Genomic DNA, 23,955 nt, shown 5'->3' with positions numbered 1-23,955 from the left:
TTAATACTTTACTACAGTTAAGACCCTTTAGCTAATGGTCAGTTTCTCTTTCCCTTTTTAAAAAGAGAAAAGTCAAAAGGACATTATGAATCATATTCATGCCGTGAGTAACGATATTGAATTAATTTCTTTTCCATTCATCTTTGAAATTTGCAGTGCACTTTATCTCATTGGGAACAACGCATTATTGTAGTTAAAAACACCAATTAGTAGACTTGTGAGCAAGTAATAGGAATAGAAACAAACAATATATGAACTGAAATGAACCTCCATCCAAAATTCAAACCAACCTTTAACAGTGAGAGTCTGGAAAGCACCTGGATAGCTGTCTATCCATTTTGTGTCATTTTTACATTTGCATATCCAACGGTCAGTTCAACTCGCCACCAAACATTAGGCTGCTTCTATGAAATCCTTAGGTTTGCTCTGCTGTCTTGGGATGAAGAGGACTGAGGGTAACTAAAATACAATCATGTAGATCACAACTTGGTGACTCTTTTAATATCCCTTATAAAATCTTGCTACTTCCATGTTGTCTAAAATCTGTGAGTCAATAATTACCTTAATATTATGACTTTAATGAGAGTATTGCCGGAGGCCAGGCTGCAGGCTTGGACTCATGGGCTATAAGAGTACATATCGTTTTCAGACTGCTGCAATTCCATGGCACTTTGGGGGTAATATGAAAAACAGAATATATCTGATTACACTGTAAAGTCAAGGCTAAGCAAGTGTCTCATCTAGAAGCTTGCATTGTCTGTGCCATCACAAATCATCATCTGTGTTCTTTTAAATTTGACTCATTAGGAGGTTGGGATTTAGGAAATAATCTGTTCTAAAGAGGTGGTTTGTGGTGGAAAGGTAATGATCATTGAAAAAAACAAAGAGTTGGTTTGATTCTACAGGCATTGCAGAGCGTGAAATGTTCTGCATGAAACCTAGTCTTCTATGAATCATCTCAGGTCTTCATGGAAAATTAGAATCTGTTACAGTTCTTGGGAATGGAGGTTGTTCATAACTCAGAACAAAACATAATGGTTTACAACCAAACATTAACTTAATACAGCTTTGAAACTTTACAAGCAGAAGAAAATGCTGCGTTTAACCATCTTAATTTAAATGAAACCAGCACAGAACAAGTTTCCTTAACTTGTCAAATCTTTTTTAAACTTTATTTTTTTAATAGTTTACGTTTAACACAGCACTGTACTGTATTTACTTCTCTCTCTCTCGCTGCTGCTGCTGCCACCTGACTGCATACTTCCGGTTCCAAATGAGGTGTGTGGTTGACCAGTCAGTTTGTAACTCTGGTGTTTGTAACTCAGGTTCTACTGTATTACCAATTATTCTGTATAAAACTAGTTTAACCACATACTATCATCTCAAAAGGAAAGTAAAAGGTTGCCAAAGTGGATGTTTAAATTTGCTAATGAGAGTAAAGTGAGTTGATGAATGTTGAATAGTTCTTTGGCAGTTTTAATGAAAGATTATCATTCATTCTCTTTCTTTCATGGACATGTGTTTTAGCTTTTTGAAACAGAGTTCTCAAACTTGCAGTCAAGCCTGTTGAAAATAGCATTGTACTGTCTAGCCCAGAAGTCTGGTAGCAGCATGCTGTGTTGACATGTAGGGAATTGCAATTCAGGATATATTAGAACCTTCATTGTATTCTATGAAGTGTCAAGGGCTGAAGGAATTGCTCTCAGATGTCCCCTCCTAGCTACTAGCAAGCCATGATGAGCTGTGGAAACACACATCCGACCTTTCACAAATGGAGGCAGGAGCTGGAGTAAATGTGTTTCATTCCATTCATTTCAATGGAAGAACACTGACTTACATCAGCTGAAGATCTTGCTCAGGATGACCAGAGTGGGACATAATAATTATGATAATAAATAAGAGGGAAAGAAAATGGGTAGGATGTGAGGAAACCTACTTTCATCCAAAAGTGTGTGTGTGTGTCTCTGTCTGTCTCTCTCTCACTATTTATTTATTAATTCATTTATTTATTTATTTATATTTATATAAATGGTGGTGGCTCAAAATCTATAACCATAAGAAGAGGCTGAAAGAGGAGTTTAGGTGCAATAAGCAAAATCAATCCCCAATTAAGGTAATGTAAGTGAACTACTTCAATTCCAATATATAGGTCTGAGACTTGGGGCTACTGGGGGAAAAAAGAATAGAAAGGTCAATTTTATGCAGAACTATGATAAAAGCAGGGAATTTCCCCCAATTTTGAAAGAGGAAAAAAAAATCCCTTTAATGACTGTCAGGAACCTGTCTGTTACCAGATTTACTTACACCCATGGCTATCAGATAACAAATTAACATAATTGTATCACTTTTTAGTGTTGTACATTGATCCATGCTCTGTCTGTAACATATTACCCATCATAGATTCCATAGACTGCAGGTATTGACACTTCCCTGACTTTTAACAACCCATAGCTAGATGTAAGTCTAGTTCAGTGGAAAAAAAAAATCACTCACAGCTGCAAAATAGTTAGTTTTCTCCTCCCCCCATCCCCAGTGTGTGTGTGGAGGACTCCATATGTGCACATATGCTCATGTAGCGTGTCAAAGCCTGGCAAATACCTTGCCAAGTATAATTTAACTGTTACTTTCCAAAAATTGTTATTTTGGGCCTAATTTCCAAAGGTATTTAAGCTCCTGGAGATGCAGATAGGCATGTAGTGGGATTTTCCAAAGTACCACATCTAAACATTTGGCAGCCTATTCCAAGAAGAGAAAGCCTTTGCACCTGTTTTCTCCTCATGAATACCAACTACACTGAACCCGTCTACAGGGGCTCGTTGTTTGGATGGATCCACCAAGAAGAATTAGCCCATAATCTTGACAGTAAAACAGCTGCGAAAACCCCCCTCTTAGCACCAAAGTATTCTGTCTTTGAAATACAAAGACACCCTGTTATGAGTAACTTGGCAAACAAGCTGTTCTATCCGAACAGTCCTAGTCAGACAAAATTTGCTTTTAAAGTCAATGGCCCCATCCATCCCCCACTTTATCTTGGACCCTCCTCTTGGTTGCTTTCCCTGCTTCATACTTGCCCTCTCAGGGTGACGAGCATGCCCCTCTATCAGTCTGTTTGACACTTTCCCTCCAACACCTTGCCCTTCCATTTAAGATTTATGGAGGAGCAGGACTTCCCACTGGGGGTGTTATGTTGAGTGGAGAAGTGCCTTTTATTCCTTTCAGCTGAATGGCTTTGAAAACCACAGTGATAGCTGTTATATATTTTTTTTAAATGTCTAAATACTCTAACTTTTAGTATCTGTTTTCTTTCACCCCTGAAAGAGGAAATGAGCAGGGATCTAAGTAAGGGGTGAGGATAAGTTTTTCTCCAATAAGAGGATACCAGGGCATTGGTCTGGAAGGGGCAGCAAGGCACTGGAGTAGGCTCTGGCTTGGTCTACACTAAACCCCCAAATCGAACTAAGGTACGCAACTTCAGCTACGTGAATAACGTAGCTGAAGTTCGAAGTACCTTAGTTCGAACTTACCTCGGTCCACACGCGGCAGGCAGGCTCCCCCGTCGACTCCGCGGTACTCCTCTCGTCTAGCTGGAGTACCGCAGTCGACGGCAAGCACTTCCTGGTTCGACTTATCGCGTCCAGACAAGACGCGATAAGTCGAACCCAGAACTTTGATTGCCAGCCGCCAAACTAGTGGCTGGGTGTAGACATACCCTCTGTGTGTGTGTGTCTTCCCGTGTCACTTGCAAGAGTCATTTCTCCCTCAAAGGAATAGGAAGAGTGTTGGGATGAGTTGGAATATTTCAGTGGGCTGGAAGGAAGTGATTCAGCTGGAAGTTGATGGTATTCTCTTTGTGTTCATTGCAAGACCATATTGGAAATGCTTTTAATTTAACATCTAACATCCAAAAATAGCAATAACTTGTAACACAGCAGAGAGCCCAAAATGACAGAGTTGCCACTGATCTAAAATTACAGGTGGAAAACAGAATACATAAAGAGCCTTAGCCTTAGAAAAAATGACTAAATATTGATAAATTGCCGTAGTAGGAAGTATTACATTGATGAGGTTTGAATTAAGTGCCACTTAATCATAGACTTGACCTATTCTCTTTTGTCACTGACCTGAAGAAAAGCAGGCAGAAATAGTGCTTGGTTTTTAAGAGGTTCCAGTGATATGTGGTTAATGGTCTTTTCTGAGGACAGGGGAAGGCAAGGCTTCTGGCTGGAGGAACTAATAAGGGAGGAAGAAGGCTTTGAATGTTGGCTGCCCTGATAGAGGGACCTTGGGTCTAAGGCCTGGGACCTAGAATATTGGCTGAGAAACACTGAGCTTGGATCATATAAGCAGCCATCCTTGGGGTCCAGGTGTGGCCTGGACTTTTGTCATATTGCTTGTTCGTCAAAATCCAAGCCCAGGAAGGAGTTGAGTATTGAGCCTACACAAGCCATGTGAGGTAGTCACCTGCTAAGAGTTCCATGAAGATGTTTATAACAATAAGTCCTGATCATACAAAACCTTACTCATATGAGTAACCTTTACTTACCCAAGTGGTTCCATCAACATGGGTGAGAAAAGACTATTGTTGCTATTTCTAAAGTACCTATTAATTTTTATTTGTACTGAGTTAGCACCTAAAGGCCTCAGTTTGGAAACCCCAGCCTCTGAAAATCAGCTATTATTTCTGGAATGTTTCTTATGCCACCCACCTATAGGTAAATCAGTGTTCTTTGCCTCAAAAACCCACCCAACCACGCCACCAACAGTGAACTTTCTGACCTCAACATAGCGGCAAAGTTACTATATGCGGAGATATGTATATATTTAACTCTAAGACAAGCAACATACAAAGGGGTGGGTGAAGAACACAGTCAAAGTCTCTGAGAGTCCATTCCCCCCCCCCCCACACAAACATTTTAGCAGGTTGGGAATCTATTGCTGAAGTGGCTGGAGATGTTTGTGTCTGGTGGGATTTCATGAGATGGTCACATTGAGGACTTTGGGGGCTTTTGTGAGGGAGACACTATAAATTGGTATCTGTTGAATCTCTAAATTACAGATATTTTTTTTAAATGATGTTTATAAGTGTAAACATGTGTCTAGAGCTTTGGATAGGAATAAGATAAACCAAAACAAAAGCAATAGTATCAATGGAGAGAAAGAGAGGTTTTGGCACATGAGTTGGAGGAAGTTGGGCTGTTAGCATATGAGGTGTGATAGACAGTTTGGCATTGTGGGGTGAGGTCACATTTTGTACTAAATTTTTTGATTCTTCAGGGCAGAGACTGTCTCTTATTATGTGTTTGTACTGTGCCTGGGGAACTGGGGAAACTTTTGGGAAAGGGGCAGCCTGTACAGGAAGGATGGGCTCTACCTAAACCAAATGGAACCAGATTGCTGGCACTTAAAATTAAAAAGGTCATAGAGCAGTTTTTAAACTAAGGGCTGGGGAAAAGCTGACAGGTGCGGAGGCGCACGTGGTTCGGACAGAGACATCCCTTAGGGGAGGATCTACTAATGGAGATTATTGATGTCCTAGTAAGGAGGAGAATATGGAAGATACAATACAGGTAGGATCTAATGAAAAACAGTCAAATGAAAAAAGGTTTCATTCTATTACATCATGTAATGGGAGACAGCTAAAAAGTGACAAGTTTTTAAAGTGTTTATGCTAGAAGTCTAAATAATAAGATGGGTGAACTAGAGTGCCTCGTATTAAATGAGGATATTGATATAATAGGCATCACAGAAACTTGGTGGAATGAGGATAATCATTGGGACACAGTAATACCAATGTACAAAATATATCGGAAGGAGAGAACAGGTTGTCCTTGTGGGAGAGTGGCACTTATCTGTAAAAGAAAGCGTAGAATCAAATGAAGTAAAAATCTTAAATGAACCAAACTGTACCATAGAATCTCTATGGATAGTAGTTCCATGCTCAAATAATAAGAATATAGCAGTAGGGATATATTACCAACCACCTGACCAGTATGGTGATAGTGACTGTGAAATGCTCAGGGAGATTAGAGAGGCTATTAAAATAAAAAACTTAATAATAATGGGGGATTTCAACTATCCCCATATTGACTAGGTACATCTCACCTCAGGACAGGATGCAGAGATAAAGTTTCTTGACACCTTAAATGACTGCTCCTTGGAGCAGCTAGTCCTGGAACCCACAAGAGGAGAGGCAATTCTTGATTTGGTAGAGCACAGAATTAGGTCCAAGAGATGAATGTAGCTGGACCACTTGGTAATAGTGACCATAATATAATGAAATTTAACATCCCTGTGGCGGGGAAAACACCACATTGGCCCAACACTGTAGCATTTAGTTTCAGAATGGGGAACTACACAAAAATGCGGAGGTTAGTTAAATAGAAATTGAAAGTTACAGCACCAAAAGTTAAATCCCTGCAAGCTGCATGAAAACTTTTTAAAGACACCATAATAGAGGCTCAACTTAAATGTATACCCCAAATTAAAAAACATAGTAAGAGAACCAAAAAAAGAGCCACCGTGGCAAAGCAACAAAGTAAAAGAAGCAGTGACAGGCAAAAAGGCATCCTTTTAAAAAGTGGAAGTTAAATTCTAGTGAGGAAAATACAAAGGAGCATAAACTCTGGCAAATGAAATGTAAAAATCTAATTAGGAAGGCTAAAAAAGAATTTGAGGTACAGCTATCCAAAGACTCAAAAAGTAATAGCATTTTTTTAAAAAGTACATCAGAAGTAGGAAGCCTGCTAAAGAACCAGTGGGGCCACTGGATGATAGAGATGCTAAAGGAGCACTCAAGGACAATAAGGCCATTGCGGTGAAACTAAATGATTTCTTTGCATCTGTCTTCATGGTTGAGGATGTGAAGGAGATTCCCAAACCGGAGACATTCTTTTTAGGTAAGAAACTGTCCCAGATTGAGGTGTCATTAGAGGAGGTTTTGGAACAAATTGATAAACTAAACAGGAATAAGTCACCAGGACCAGATGGTATTCACCCAAGAGTTCTGAAGGAACTCAAATGTGAAATTGCAGGACTACTAACTGTCATCTGTAACCTATCATTTAAATCAGCGTCTGTACCAAATGAATAGAGGATTGCTAATGTAATGCCAATTTTTAAAAAGGGCTCCAGAGGCAATTACAGGCCAGTAAACCTGACTTCAGAACCGGGCAAACGGTTGAAACTATAGTAAAGAACAAAATTGTCAGATGCATAGATGAACATAATTTGTTGGGGAATAGTCAACATGGTTTTTGTAAAGGGAAATCGTGCCTCACCAATCTACTAGAATTCTTTGAGGGGGTCAACAAGCATGTGGACAAGTGGGATCCAGTGTACATAGTGTATTTAGATTTTCAGAAAGCCTTTGACAAGGTCCCTCACCAAAGGCTCTTAAGCAAAGTAAGCAGTCATGGGATAACCAGGAAGGTTCTCTCATGGATTGGTAACTGGTTAAAAGATAGGAAACAAAGGCTATGAATAAATGGTCAGTTTTCAGAATGGAGAGTGGTGTCCCCAGGGGTCTGTTAACATATACATAAATGATCTGGAAAAGGGAGTAAATAATGAGGTGACAAAATTTGCAGATGATACAAAACTACTCAAGATAGTTAAGTCCCAGGCAGACTGAAGAGCTACAAAAGGATCTCTCAAAACTGGGTGACTGGGCAACAAAATGGCAGATGAAATTCAGTGTTGATAAATGCAAAGTAATGCACATTGGAAAACGTAATCCTAGCTATACATATAAAATGATGGGGTCTAATTGTTACCATTCAAGAAAGAGCTCCTGGAGTCATTGTGGATAGTTCTCTGAAAACATCCACTCAATGTGCAGTGGCAGTCAAAAAAGCGAACAGAATATTGGGAATCATTAAGAAAGGGATAGATAATAAGGCAGAAAGTATCATATTGCTTCTATATAAATCCATGGTATGCCCACATCTTAAATATTGCATGCAGATGTGGTCGTCCCATCTCAAAAAAGATATATTGGAATTGGAAAAGGTTCAAAAAAGGGCAACAAAAATGATTAGGGGTATGGAATGGCTTCCGTATGAGGAGAGATTAATAAGACTGGGACTTTTCAGCTTGGAAAAGAGACAACTAATGGGGGATATGATAGAGGTCTATAAAATCATGACTGGTGTGGAGAAAGTAAATTAGGAAGCGTTATTTACTCCTTCTCATAACACAAGAACTACGGGCCACCAAATGAAATTAATAGGCAGTAGGTTTAAAACAAACAGAAGGAAGTATTTTTTTCACACAATGCACAGTCAACCTGAAGAACTCCTTGCCAGAGGATGTTGTGAAGGCCAAGACTACAACAGGGTTCAAAAAAAGAACTAGATAAGTTCATGGAGGATAGGTCCATCAATGGCTATTAGCCAGGATGGGCAGGGATGGTATCCCCAGCCTCTGTTTGCCAGGTTGGGCAGGCATGGTATCCCCAGCTTCTGTTTGCCCAGAAGCTGGGAATGGGCAAGGGGGAAGGATCACTTGATTATTACCTGTTCTGTTCATTCCCTCTGGGGCACGTGGTATTGGAAGACAGGATAATGGGCTAGATGGACCTTTGGAACGTTCTATATGGCCGTTCTTATGTTGCCTAAAACAGTTGGCGCTCTGCTTTCAGTTGGGGCCTCTGTTAGTATTTGTTAGCAAATATTTAACTCTTTTAGTCCTTTTCTTTCTGTATATTTGATTCATTTATATATTAACTCTTCTTTAGAATCTTTATGATATTAATAAGTATGTTGAATTTTAATGCCCAGAATACTGATCATTGACTGATAAGTAACACTATTCAGGAATTCTTTGTGTTAGAGGCACCGAGGATTATTAAATATAGTCTATCTCCAGATAGTTTGGGAAACCATTCCCTTAATATATATACAATGCTTGCATAAGCATATATAAACCTGGGAAACTGATAAGAGATGATTGTTATAGCAGATGTTTTCTGTTGGGGAATCACCAGGAAAGAAGAATTATGGGGGAAGAAAGACCCACTGAAATATATTATCTTGTTAATTGTCTCAGCTGTAAATAATCATGATTTCACACATGAATCAGGTAAATTGAGAATATATAAAAATAACATCAGAATGTGTTTCTTTTGTTAAAGAGGGTTTCTTTATAATGACATTGGCACTAGAACTTATTTGGAGAATGAATCTGCTGCATCCTTCCAGTTACAGTGAAGAAGAGAGCCAAAGCCAGCTCTTTAGCATATCACATAAAGGGGGTAATGTAGCTCTTCTTTCTGTATTCTGTATAGTGCTGAACTAATCTCTGATAGATAATCTTTGATTAAATAATTCCAATTGAGCCTGTTGGATGACAATCTTGAGTCATCCTCAATTCAGACATGCAACACCTTTAGGCATTATAGTAATAAAATGATATGAAATGAGAACATGATCACAGCGAAACAGTTAACAATGTTGACATTTAAACTGTCACATTTAGGTACCAGACTAAAAACTGTCACACACTGAAATGTTCTCATCTCTCCTAGCATTTGTCCGCAGAAGGCGGAATACTGGATTTACTTTCCTTCACAACCACGAGAGAGATAATAGCAGCAATAATTTTAAAATGAAATATTAAATCAAAGAGTTCAAAAGGAAGGTGGGTTCTGTGACAAAGCCAGCAGCTGCAAAGTCACGAATACATGCATCCCTGATCCTATGCTAAATTAAGTTTAATCAATAATACTTTTTCAAAGTGAATCCCTACATGTTCACTACAGTTTAATCATCCTACAGTGCATAGCTCTTAAAATAGAAGCAAGTACATCCACAATATACTGGAATATATTTCTGTGCATTAACCCAAAGCATGGTCTGCATCATAAAATTAGGTTGGTTTAACATGCATCACTCAAAGGTGTGAAAAATCCACACCTAAGTTCCTGTGTAGACAGTGCTAGGTCAGCGGAGGAATTCTGTCAACCTAGCTACTACCTGTTGGGGAGCTGGATTACCTACGCTCACAGGAGAATCCCTCCAATCGGCATAGATAATGTCTATACTGTGTGGCTGCAGTGGCACAGCTATGCCGCTGTAGCGTTTTATGTGCTGACAAGCTCTACTTCACACAAATAAATAGATGATGATAAAAGTGATAGCCAGTGGCATCTCTTGGGGGTGTACTGAGAGGAGGAGTTATAGTCTTAATGTCTGAAGGACGAAGAGTTACAGCCTTATTCTAAATTGACAGCTGGCCAGGAGGGGAAAATACTATCCCTAGTCCTGGGTCCGATCTTTGGAAGCAACCCTGCAGCCCCATGCAGTTCTACATCACAGTTGTGCACCCTGATCCGTTATTTCATATGTTTTCACCTTCTTCCATAGTAATCAGTCTTCTTGGGGAAAGGGGGGAATCTAGTTCTATTTCTCTGAGACCAAACAGCTTTGTAGGTGTAGAGATACACATAGTTCTGGCCCACAGAGTCCATACGCTAAGTATCCACCTGCTAGATGCTCACATGGTGGTCTCTTGACTCTTGATACAGAAGTCATAGGAGCAATGCCCTAAACTTGTCTTCCACTGGGGAATGGAGACAGGATCTAGGAAATGTCAATTTCAGTCTAGAATTATTCAATTAATGTAATTAAAAGGCAGGGGGAGGGAAGTTATCCTGGGCAGGATGTTTACTACAACTAAATTACCAGCACTTTAAAAGTGGATTGTCTTTATTCAGGTGGGAGTGACACTTTAATAAAGTAACAAAAAAGATAAAGGAAGCATGAAATATAATTGCAAAATCTGAGCATTGCTGAGGGTATGAGAAATGAGCAATCTTGGTGCTTTCTTTGGCAACAGCTGTTTGAAAACTGGTGTTTTTAAAAAGCTTTATATCATAGTTCCCTGCTGCACTGATTTAGTGGAGGAAATGATTTTAATAGACTCTTTCTCCCAGCTCATTACAGTCTGACCAATTTCATTCATTGTGTATAATTAGGACTAATTATAATGTGGTTTTTATCTCTGATTTGTAATTCGTTTGTTTCGCCATTCAGTCTGCATTTCACTGACAGAGACCGTATTAAGAGCAAGGGTTTCAATGAAGTCACAGGGTACGTCTACACTACACGATTAATCCGAATTTAGCTAATTCGAATTTGGTAAACCGGTTGTATTAATTCGATTGTATGCGGCCACACTAAGCAAATTAATTCGGTGGTGTGCGTCCATGTACTGGGGCTAGCGTCGATTTCTGGAGCGTTGCACTGTGGGTAGCTATCCCATAGCTATCCCATAGTTCCCGGAGTCTCCCCTGCCCATTGGAATTCTGGGTTGAGATCCCAGTGCCTGATGGGACCAAAACATTGTCGCAGGTGGTTCTGGGTACAGCCTCAGCCCTCCCTCCCTCCCCCCCTCCCTGCATGAAAGCAACGGACGGCAGACAACCATTTCGCGCCTTTTTTCCTGGCTGAACGCAGCAGACTCCATACCACGGCAAGCATGGAGCCCGCTCAGCTCAAGACAGCAGTCATGAACATTGTAAATACCTCGCGCCTTATCGTACAGTTTATGCTGAACAGGAACCTTGAAAACCAGGCAGAGAGGAGCAGGCTACAGCAGCGCGGCGACGAGAGTGATGAGGACATGGACATGGAATTCTATCGAACCGCGGGACCCGGTGCTTTGGAGATCATGCTGTTAATGGGGCAGGTTATAGGCATGGAACGCCGATTCTGGGCCCGGGAAACAAGCACAGACTGGTGGGACCGCATAGTGTTGCAGGTGTGGGACGATTCCCAGTGGCTGCGGAACTTTCGCATGCGTAAGGGCACTTTCATGGAACTTTGTGACTTGCTTTCCCCTGCCCTGAAGCGCCAGAATACCAGGATGAGAGCAGCCCTCACAGTTGAGAAGCGAGTGGCAATAGCCCTGTGGAAGCTTGCAACGCCAGACAGCTACCGGTCAGTGGGGAATCAATTTGGAGTGGGCAAATCTACTGTGGGGGCTGCTGTGATACAAGTAGCCAAAGCAATCACTGAGGTGCTGCTACACAAGCAAGTGACTCTGGGGGATGTGCAGGTCATAGTGGATGGCTTTGCTGCAATGGGATTCCCTAACTGTGGTGGGGCAATAGATGGAACCCACATCCCTATCTTGGCACCGGAGCACCAGGGTACCCAGTACGTAAACCGCAAGGGGTACTTTTCAATGGTGCTGCAAGCACTGGTGGATCACAAGGGACGTTTTACCGACATCAACGTGGGGTGGCCGGGAAGGGTTCATGATGCACGCGTCTTCAGGAACACTAATCTGTTTAAACGGCTGCAGCAAGGGACTTACTTCCCGGACCAGAAAATAACCGTTGGGGATGTTGAAATGCCTATCGTTATCCTTGGGGACCCAGCCTACCCCTTAATGCCATGGCTCATGAAGCCATACACAGGCAGCCTGGACAGGAGTCAGGAGCTGTTTAACTACAGGCTGAGCAAGTGCAGAATGGTGGTAGAATGTGCATTTGGCCGTTTAAAAGCGCGCTGGAGATCGCTACTAACTCGCTCTGACCTCAGCCAAAGAAATCTCCCCATTGTTATTTCTGCTTGCTGTGTGCTCCACAATCTCTGTGAAAGTAAGGGGGAGACCTTTATGTCCGGGTGGGAGGCTGAGGCAAATCGCCTGGCTGCTGATTACGCGCAGCCAGACACCAGGGCGATTAGAAGAACACACCAGGAAGCAGTGTGCATCAGAGAAGCTCTGAAAACCAGTTTCATGACTGGCCAGGCTACAGTGTGAAATTTCTGTTTGTTTCTCCCTTCATGAAAACCAGCCCCCTTCATTCTCATTCATTCTCTGTAAGCAACCCACCCTCCCCCCAGCTTTCTTTCAAAGGTAATAAAGTCACTATCGTTTAAAAATCATGTATTCTTTATTAAGTGATTATAAACATAGGGAGAGAACCAAGAAGGTAATGTGGGTGAGGTTTGGGAGGAGGATAAGAGGGAAGTCTAAGGCCACTGATCAAATTCAATATATTGACAGCCTTTTGGTTGGGCTCTCCCCTGGGGTGGAGTGACAGGGTGCACGCAGCATCCCCCCCCGCGTTCTTACACGTCTGGGTGAGGAGGATATGGAACATGGTGAGGGGGGAGGTAGGTTATACAGCGGCTGCAGCGGCAGTCTGCCATCCTGCTGCCGTTCCTGAAGCTCCACCAGACGCCGGAGCATGTCCGTTTGCTCACGCAGCAGCCCCAGCGTTGCAGCCTGCCACCTCTCATCTCGAGCATCCCTCAAGACCTCACGGTCACTGGCATCTTTCCTAAATTTAGATACAGTGTCCTTCCACTCATTCAAATGAGCTCTTTGATTGTGGGTGGATTTCATTATTTCTTTGAACATGTCGTCTCGCGTCATCTTTCTACGACGCCTTATCTGAGATAGCCTTCTGGACGCAGGAGGGAGGCTTGAAACATTTGCAGCTGCTAGAGGGAGGGTTGAAAAAAAGTAGAGAAGTTTTTAAAATGATACATTTTACAGAACAATGCTTGTACTCTTTCATGGTGAACACTATTCACATTACATAGCACATGTGATTTCAGTACAAGGTCGCATTTTCCATCTTAATATTGAGTGCCTGTGGCTTTGGTGTTAGAGATCACAGATGCAGGTCCGGGCAACAGAATTCAGCTTGCAGGCAGCCATGGTAAGCCATTGTCTTTCGGCTTCTGCGCCCTCCTTTCCAACATACCAATCAAAGCCTGTTGACTGCTGAGGTTTTCCTGTTAACCTTCAGCAGCAGAAAACAAACTAACCCCCCCCCCGCCCCCCCTCCCGCCATGAATTCCCTGGAATGCTCAATGTACCCCTCCCCGACCGCGTGGCTGGTAACAGGGAAAATCCCTGCTGAAACCAAACTAACCCATCCGCCCCCCCTCCCGCCATGAATTCCCTGGAATGATCGCTTTACCCTTCCCCCCACAGCTGGTATCAGGGAAGATCCCTGCTAGCCAAACGTGAAAAGCTCTGGGCCAATTTCCCCCCCCCCGCCCCTGCGCTTGGCTAACTGCAGGGAAGGATTTCTTATCAGCCACAGGCAAACAGCCCAGTAGGAACGGCCACCTCTGTCCCCTTAATTAAGTTCCCGTATTTCAAGCAGGTTACCATGAGCGATATCACTCTCCTGAGGATTACACAGCGAGATAAAGAACGGATGTTGCTTGAATGCCAGCAAACACCGGGACCATACGCTGCCAGGCTTTGTCAGGCAATGATACCAGATTACTTGCTGCAAGCATGGCGTGGACAAGTGTCCTACCATGGAGAACGGAATAAAGCGGCACTGCCCAGAAACCTTGTGGCAAGGCTTTTGGAGTACCTCCAGGAGAGCTTCATGGAGATGTCCCTGGAGGATTTCCGCTCCATCCCCAGACACGTTAACAGACTTTTCCAGTAGCTGTACTGGCTGCGAATGCATCCCAAGTCCTCAGGGCAAAATAATCATTAAAAAACCTTGCTTTTGAACCATGTTTTATATTTTAAAAGGTAAACTCACCTGAGGTCCCTTCCATGGGGTCATGGTCTTGGCTACTGGCTTGGGAGGCTTGGGAGGGTACTTCAGTCAGGCTGAGAAAAAGCTCCTGGCTGTTGGGGAGAACGGAGTGCTGGGTGCTCTCTGCAAGATCCTGATCTTCCTCCTCCTCCTCCTCCTCTTCCCCACCCTCAGAATCCTCAGGTGTAGAGACTATCCCAGACCCGGTTTGCACGATCACAGGTGGGGTAGTGGTGGCGGCCCCCCCTAGAATTGCATTCAGCTCTGCGTAGAAGCGGCATGTCCGCGGCTCTGACCCGGAGCGACCGTTTGCCTCCTTTGTTTTTTGATAGGCTTGTCTGAGCTCCTTCACTTTCACGCGGCACTGATCTGAGTCCCTATTGTGGCCTCTCTCCATCATGCCCTTGGAGATTTTTTCAAAAGTTTTGGCATTTCGTCTCTTTGAACGAAGTTCTGCTAGCACTGAATCCTCACCCCATACAGCGATCAGATCCAGTACCTCCCGTGTGGTCCATGCTGGTGCTCTTTTTCGATTATCAGCCTGCATGGTTACCTGTGCTGATGAGCTGAGGTATCTGTGGTATCTGTGGTCACCTGTGCTCTCCACGCTGAGCAAACAGGAAACAGGAAATGCAATTCAAATTTTCCTGGGTCTTTTCCTGTCTACCTGGCCAGTGCATGCGAGTTCAGATTGCTGTCCAGAGCGGTCAGTGGTGCACTGTGGGATAGCTCCCGGAGGCCAATACCATCGATTTGTGGCCACACTAACCCTAATTCGGATTAACAAAATCGATTTTGACGTTACTCCGTTCGTCGAGGTGGAGTACAGAAATCGATTTAAAGGGTCCTTTAATTCGAATTAACTGGCTCTGTAGTGTGGACGGGTGAAGGGTTAATTCGGATTAACGCTGCTAAATCCGAATTAAAGTCCTAGTGTAGACCAGGCCACAGGCCAAATCCTCAGGTCCTTACTCAGTTTTTCTGAGTCCTTATTCAAGCAAGCTCCCGTTGAACCCCATATGCTCTGCTTCATGCGAGTGATGGAAGGGGATAATTTTCTAGGCTATTCCATTCTTCCTCCATGACCCAACCCCCAAAGCCCCTCCATTGATGTCTGATAGAGTTCATGTTCACAGAATGATGAGGTTGTGATAGTTGGTTTCTTAGTAATAAATTTTGTCTTTGTGCTCTGGAGATCTGTAGGAAATAAACTTTTCCCCCGTGATCTGAAAAAGACAGGCATAATGTGGAAATACTGAAAATTTCTGTGTATTTTTAAGAAGTTCCAGTGATGGACAATCCAATCCCATCAGCTCTAGAAACAACCCTAGTGATGAGACTTCCCATCTGAACAGCTTCTTCCATGATGGGGAAAAGTGGACCGTTTGTCTGAAGTATCTGGTACTAGCTAATTGCGTGATGGCTAGATGGGTCACTAGTCTGATTCAAGCTGGCAATTCCTGTTTTACAGTCTGGAAAGGAGCCAGCTAATGTTTTTGCACCATGCTGGGAAGACATTTCACTTTTAGCTCTCGTGAAATGCAAAGCCTCTAACAATACATAGTAGCAGACAAAACAAGAAGAAAATAGCAGGTTGCTGATTTACAGGTTGTTTAATGGGGAGATGGTGTTGGTCAGAATACTGCTATGACAAGTCTTCTAACATCAATAGGTCTGCATGGATCAGCTCAGCTCTGCTTACATTTCATTGTGTGATCTCTAAACTGTCAGCAGTATGAGCTCTAGACTGGTTACAATCCTATAACTTGCTTTTGACGTGCTTGGTCAAAACTTTCAAAAAGTTTTTGCTGCTGCATTCCAAACAAATACATTCTTGTTTTGTTCAGAGAGTGAAACAAGGAGAATAGCTGCATATACATGCAGAGAATACATGACTAAAGAATAGGCCAAGTCAATAGCCACAGTCAGAACAAGTGTTTCGCTGGAACAGCAATATGACATTTGATTGCTGGGAAAAATATAGCAAAAAATGATATACCATTGAGCAAATGTATAGCTTTCAGCTTGGACAATGCTGCAATGGTTTATCAGGCAGACAGATAATTCTGTAATCAGAAGGCTAAAGGCAGTGAACCCTCTAATTGTCTATGCTCGCTGCTTTGTGCCACTTGGGAGATCTTTGCCGCAAGTTTAGAATAAAGGCATTATATCAGCGTCACTCAAGGAGACGAGAGCAGACATCTATTGCCCTTTCAAGCAGCTGTTATATTCCAAATCTGTCACAGAATCTCTGTAGTGATTTAACTGGAAATTTAAATCAGCAAGTGGCCAGCTTCTAACTTTGTGTATGAACTAAAGCAGATCTTGTAGAAAAACATCCTGTCTTGATTTTTAAAATTGCCAGTGATGGAGAAGCTATTACATCCCCTGATAAGTTGTTGCAGTAGCTAATTACTCTCACTGTTAAAAAATTGTACCTTATTTCTAGTTTAAATTTGTCTAGCTTCAACTTCCAGCTATTGGACCTGGTTATACCTTTGCTTTGTCTGGTAAGTTTGAACAGCCCTCTATTATGAAATTTCTGTTTTTCATGTAGGTACTTCTAGACTGTGCTCAAATTCCCCTCCCCTTAACTGTCTCATTGATAAGCTTAATAGATTGAGCTCCTTGAGTCTTTCAATACAAGACATGTTTTCCAATTCTTTAATCATTCTTGTGCCTCCTCTCCGAACCCTTTCCAATTTATTAACATCTTTCTTGAATTGTGGATACCACAACTGGACACAAGTGTACAAGTAGTGGTCACACCAGTGCCAAATAGGGTGACCAGATGAGAGACATGAAATATCGGGACAGGGGTGGTCCGCCGGCGGAGAAAAAAAAACACGAGAGCCGGCAGCGGAGCAAAAATAAAAAAAAAATGCCGCCGGAGCATAGGAAAAATTGGTGGGGGCTAAGCCCCCACCGGCAGCTCCCCGCCCCGCCCCCCACCACCCCAGCTCACCTCTGCCTTCCCTGAGCGGGCTGCCGCATCCTGCTCCCTCCCCTCCCTCCCAGCCGCCATACAGCTGATTCGCGCAAGCCTGGGAGGGAGGGGGGAGGAGGAGGAATGCAGTGTGCTTGGGGAAGGGGTGGGGCCAGGGTGGGGATTTGGGGAGGGATCCAATGGGGCAGGGAGGGGGCGGAGTTGGGGCAGGGCCGGGGCTGAGTTGGGGGTGGGGGGGCACGAGCCCCCCCCGCCTGTGCCCCGGAGTGCAAAATTCGAACATCGGTCGGGACGCGGGACAAACAAGTAAATATCGGGACAGTCCCGATAAAATCCGGACGTCTGGTGATCCAAGTGCCAAATACAGAAAATATAACTTATCTATTCCTACTCAATAGTCTCCTGTTTATACATCCAAGGATTGCATTAGCCATTTTTGTTTACAGTATTGCTGTGGCAGCTGTATACAGTTGATTATCCAGCATGGCCGTCAACTCTCTTTCAGAGACAGAGTTTCCCAGGCTAGAGCCTGTAAATATGCACTGCCTTCGTTATTCCTAGATGTCTGACTACATTTAACTGTATTGAAACACACAGTGTTTGGTTGCACTCCGCCTACCAGGCAACCCAGATTGCTCTGTATCAGTGACCTGTTGTCTTCATTATTTACCAATCCCCTATTCTTTGTGTCATCTGCAGCCTTCCAGGCCAGTGATAAAAATGTAAAATTGTGTGGGGCCAAGAACTGATCCCTTTGGTAATCCACTAGAAACACATCTGCATGACAATTCACTGTTTACAATGAGAGTTTGAGACCTCTCAGTTAACCAGTTTTTAATCCATTTGAGATATATCATTAATTTTGTATCATTCTAATTTGTTAATGAGAATGTCATGTGGTACTAAGTCAAATGACTTATGGACATCTAAGTATATTACATCAGCTGTATTACATTTATCAACCAAATCTGTAATCTCGTTGATAAAAAGATACCAAGTTTGACAAAACCTGTTTTTCCATAATCCCATGTTGACTGGCATTAATTCTTTATTAATCGAGTCCTGTATCAGCTGTTTTATTATTTTGCCTGGGATCTGTGTCAGGCTGACAGGCCTATAATTATTGGGTCAACCCATTAACCCTTTTTAAATATTGGCACAACACAATATGTTATGAGGTGTGATTTTTTGTGTTAGGCCTCTTAGACGTGCACTACAAAATTTGCAGTCCAAGGAGATCGGAGCTGGCGTCACTTTAAACAACCTTTGCATTCTCCTGATTCTGAGGTGCTGGTGAGGGTCCCAGCATAATTTAGAAAGTCCTATGGGGCTGCCTAAGTTATGGCAGACTGCCCCCTGTTACAGTTGACAGCACTGCCTGGAATACCTGCAGAGTAGTTTCCCCACCCCCAACAAGCTCCTGCTATCCTGATATGGCCTCTGCTGGGGCTTATGGTAAGGCTCTTTTAGGTCAGCATAAGCTGCCTTGTGGAAAGCCTATGCCAGAGGGAATTCTCCTCTGGCAGATCCAGGATGCTATTGGCCCTTTAATGTTGCCATAACATCATAGGAAGGCTGTAGCAGAGCGGAGAATCCTTCCCAGTGTTCCTGGGATTTCTCTAGGGGCTACCATTTACAAAGAATAACACTAGAGAAGGGAGGATGGATGGTTTTATGGTTGTCAGTAGAGACTTGGGTTTGATTCTAAAACAAACTTCCTGTGTGATCTTGGGCAAGTCACTTTATTTCTTGGTGACTCTGTTTTCCAGCCATAAAACGGGGATCAAAAGTAATTTTTCTCCCACCTTTGTCTGTTCCATAATCTAAATAAACCAGATAGATTCTGTCTCTGTGTGTTTTATATAGCACATAGCACAGTGGGCCTCTGACCTCATTTTGGGTCTTTAGAAACTATAGTGATACTACGAATTATTATTTTATTTATCTGCAATGCTAAAGCCATTTTCCTTAAAGTCCTTCTTTCTGTAAAACATTGCATCCTGCTTAACCAAGCCTTAAAATTCCAGTTGACTAGCCAAATGTGGGATGGATTAGCATAGTGTCTTAAACCATGCAGCAGAGGAGAAGGCTTTGTCAACCTCATGGATGAGTTCCCTCATGGATTTACCAGCTCTCAGACACTGACAATGTTGTGAAAGGGACAGTAAGGCTCATGTTTGTGAGGCTCATGTTGCTAGTTTATTTGGTTCATCAAAATGCTGAAACCAAGAGAGCATTCCCTGTAATATGAGATATAAAGGGCTGATCTCTACCAGTCTGTAAATGGGGAAAACACTGACATCTCTCCTGATGATTAAAATGAATGAAGATCAGATTTATTTTGAGGCTCTGGCTCCAAACGTCATTCTTGAGACAGCAAGGAAAGCAACAGCTGCTGACACATTCAGCAACAAAAGGATAAAATTGGGAATATCCTTGTATGGAGTACCATATATACTTGTTCATAAGCCGATTTTTTTTTTTTTTTTTTTTTTTTTTAGTAAAAAAGGGAAGCACCAGAGACAGGGAGGCCGGTTCATGAACGGGTATAGAGAGGGAGAGGTGGCACACAGCTCCTCCCCCCAACAGAGGGAGCAAGGAGAGCAGCACGGCCAGCAGGGAAGAGGCAGGGCCAGTCTCTCTCCACTTCTGGCCACGCTGCTCTGCCCCCAGCCTGCCGGAGCAGCTGCAGCTCAGGGGCTGGCAGGCTGCAGCTGTGCCTCTCGGCCCCGCCCCCCAGAGCAGACTGTGGCTGTGCCGCCCGGGTGCCGGAGCACGCTGCGGCCGTGCCGCCCGGCCCAGCCCGCCGGAGCAGGCTGCGGCCGCGCTGCCCAGCCTGCCGGAGCAGCTCCAGCCAGGTCAGAGACATCCTCCCCTGGCCCTCCCCAGATAAGGTGGGAAGGGATGGGATGGGGAGAGTGTGGGGGTCCCGGGCTAGGGGTGGGGTCATGTGGGGGGTGGTCACAGGGGTTACTCCCCTGACCCTCAGCTTCTCCCCCGCAAAAAATTTCCCCACCAGTTGCTCTTCCGGCCCGTCAGGGTAAGCAGCTGGCGCGCCGGGACACTTTGTTTACGTAGGTTTACCTCCGTGCCTGCGGACGCTCGAGGTAAACAAACCATCTCGGCCCGCCAGCGGCTTATCCTGATGGCCCGGGAGCCAAAGTTTGCTGACCCCTGAATTATAGGGTCGGCTTATGAACGGGTTATAAAAATTTTCCATATTTACTTATGCATCTTGGGGGGGGGGGTCGGCTAATAAACGAACCGGCTTATGATCGAGTATATATGGGAATTGGTATTTTTGTCTGGTTCTTTTTGTTCTGCTACAACAAATAACATATAATAAAGATATTGAAGTAAATGTGAGTTTGTGTGGTGTCTGTAAAGTATGTGCTGCAGTATTAGAGTGCATGAAAGAGGGTCCATTTCATAAAGAGGTGAAACATTGTCCAGTTTAGACATGTCTGTCATACATATACAGTAACTCCTTGCTTAAAATCGTAGTTCTGTTCTTGAAAAATACGACTTTAAGCGAAATGATGTTAAGCGAATCCAATTTCCCAATAAGAATTAATGTAAATGGGGGGAGGAGGGTTTAGGTTCCAGGGAATTTTTTTTGCCAGACAAAAGACATTATATACATATACAGTATAAGTTTTAGACAATTTAATAATGTACTTAGCAATGATGATTGTGAAGCGTGGTTGACATGGTGGAGTCAGAAGGTGAAACAGGGTGGATAGTCCAGCTGCTCCTCTTGCTGTTCTTTCCAAAGTGCCGGGGGGTGCTCAACCCCCGGCTCTGCCCCAGGCCCGCCCCCGCTCCACTCCCTCCCCCTGAGTATGCTGCGTCCTCAGTTCCCCCCCCCCCCAAGCCTCCTGAGCACCGCGAAACAGGCGATTGCTGAAGGCTAGAGGTGAGAGGGGGGAGTTGCTGATCCGTGGGGGGGATGGTGGGGAACTGATTCGGGGGCTGCCAACCCACTCTGGTTCCAAGCCCCCATGGCCAAACAACGTTATAAGCAAACATTGCGCAACTTCAAATGAGTATGTTCTCTAATAGATCAACGACGTAACAACGTTAACCAGGACGACATTAAGTGAGGAGTTACTGTACATGATAACATGGAGGGGAAAGGAGAGCCCCATTGTGCTAGGTGCTGTACAAACACATGGTCCACACTTTAATGGCTCTCCTTTTGGATAAATGGTTATGTTCAGAAATTCCAGTTTGCATTCTCAATGAAGGATTGGTGTGTATCTGCGGAGGAACTAAATAGCAGTTATATTCTAGTATTGATATGGAGTTAGACAGCCACTGCAGTGGTATACAAAAAGCATCAATGTAAAGATGAGATCCCGTAGTTCTTGTCACAGTTTCAATGTACCCCTTTCTGTGGTCTGCTGAAGGGATGTCCTCTCATGTTTCAGACCGTCACCTCTCTCTGGGCATGGGCCCACAGTCCCCTCCTTTCTGATGGGCTTTGAGACAGCAGCTGCCTGCCATTGCGCTGTGATTACCTGAAGCAGGTCTGACAAAAGTCCAGCCCCTGAGCTTTGCTTTCTCTCTAAGGCCATAACGACGGAATGCCAACAGTTACAAATGACAACACAGCTCATCCAAAGCAGAGTACTTTTATTTACTGACTAAAGCATATAGAGAACACACACAATGCAGTAAAAGGTCTAAATGCACATTAGATGTACCAGAAGTCATCATCGTCCTCAGAGGGGAGCCTGGCAGGTCCAAGTCCTTCCAACCATTCAGCAGGATTGAACAAAAGACCCATAGCCATCTGTTGAATCAAAAAGAAGACCTCTCTCTTAGGTTAATCTCCACTTTTAATACCAAAAGCCCTTTCTTTGTCTCCTTAGGCCTCTCATACCAATCTAAATCAGTATATGCAAATCACCCCCTGTGGTGATGCCTCTCTGGACCTGTTTACAGTCCCAGGATTGCAGTAATTACCCCTCGCTTTTTTTTATTTTGAGAGGAATTGTGGTAACCCTCCCCCCATCGAGTAGAATAATCCCTTCTCCATATATGTAACGCAGTTATCTCCAAAGAAAATGCACATGGTTGCAATATTTGTCACAGCCCTTATTCACATGAACAACACCTCTGAATGCTCATTCTGGTGCAGAGCCAGGGTCCTAATTTTGACAATTTTAAAGCAAATGACTGATCAGTCATCATATACATCATATATGATCATACAATTGACATTTAAAATACCGTGGGGCGGATCTTTGGCTAGTGTAAATCAGTGTGTAGCACCAGTGAAGTCAATGGAACAATACTGATTTAGAGCAGCTGAGGAACTGACCCCACATACATGTGTAATTATTGGCTAAATAATCATAAAAGATTATTTTTAAAAAAATCCCATAGAAGAATTGCTGTGAAAGTACTCCGCCTAAATGCAAATGACTGAGTAGGTAGCACACCGTCATCACATTTAAATGTTCTTTGCTGTGAAGCATTACTAAAAGAGTTAAATACTCTCCTTTGTTCACAGCAGGACTCCCATTGATGTCACTTGCATCAAAGATCGTATCTGACCTAACTTATAGATAATGGTTCATAATTCAGAACCTCCCAATTGAAATCAAGTTTCACCACCTGAAAGGAATTTATTTCAATGCCCCAAATATTACCAAAAAAACAATTGGCACTGTTTTGTGGTGATTCTATCATATTAACTTTGTTGATCAATTTTGTAACCTTGAAACAGTTTCTGGAATACTGGAAAACAAAAAAGGGGAAGGCTTCTAAAGAGATCTGACGTAGAAATCATAGTGGAAACACAGTGAATTTTCATTGTTCATATTGTATCCATGACATCAGTACTCTGCTGAACAGCTGGCTGCAGGTACTGGCTCAGAGTTTGAGGGTCAGTGGCAAAAAGTCTCTGATTGATGCCATCAGCAATGACAGTGGATTTTCTAGTGTAGTGGTGAAAATCAGTGGGGAGGTAGACTTGGCGAGTAGTGGCACACTGCTGCTAACTCATCACTGCCAAGTGAGGCAAGATTTTATCCAATCACTTCAATATGATGGACAGCAGCAATACTGCAGCAGTCCTTGTCTTAATGCAGGTTGTGAGCAACTACTGTGGTGGTACATTAAACTTGTCTGACCTGCAAATAGAAAATGGTTTAGGGTAGGAAAGTTCACATTGCCCAAAAATGCATTGGACCTAATCAGTCTTTTATCTTAACTAATTGAGCTCTTTGTTCTTTTTCCCATTTGGTTTCTTTTCTGAAGTTTTATTGTACTTCAACCAAGAGGACTATACAGTAGGTTATCATAAGGAAGTTCTCTCTCAAACTATACTGAGCGTCCTTTACTTTGGATAGCGATTTTAAACTAACTAGATTAATGCAAACACGTGAGACACACATTGATTTCCAACTGTTACAATATTTCATGATAGGTGATGATAAAATTAAACCTTGGTTTAATGTAGCTTGATCTACACCTCTACCCC

This window comes from Terrapene carolina, unplaced genomic scaffold (genome assembly GCF_002925995.2).
Source record: "Terrapene carolina triunguis isolate 2854851 unplaced genomic scaffold, T_m_triunguis-2.0 Scaffold62, whole genome shotgun sequence".
NCBI lineage: Eukaryota > Metazoa > Chordata > Testudines > Emydidae > Terrapene > Terrapene triunguis.
The sequence above is the reverse complement of the archived record's forward strand: the minus strand, read 5'-3'. Positions refer to the sequence as shown.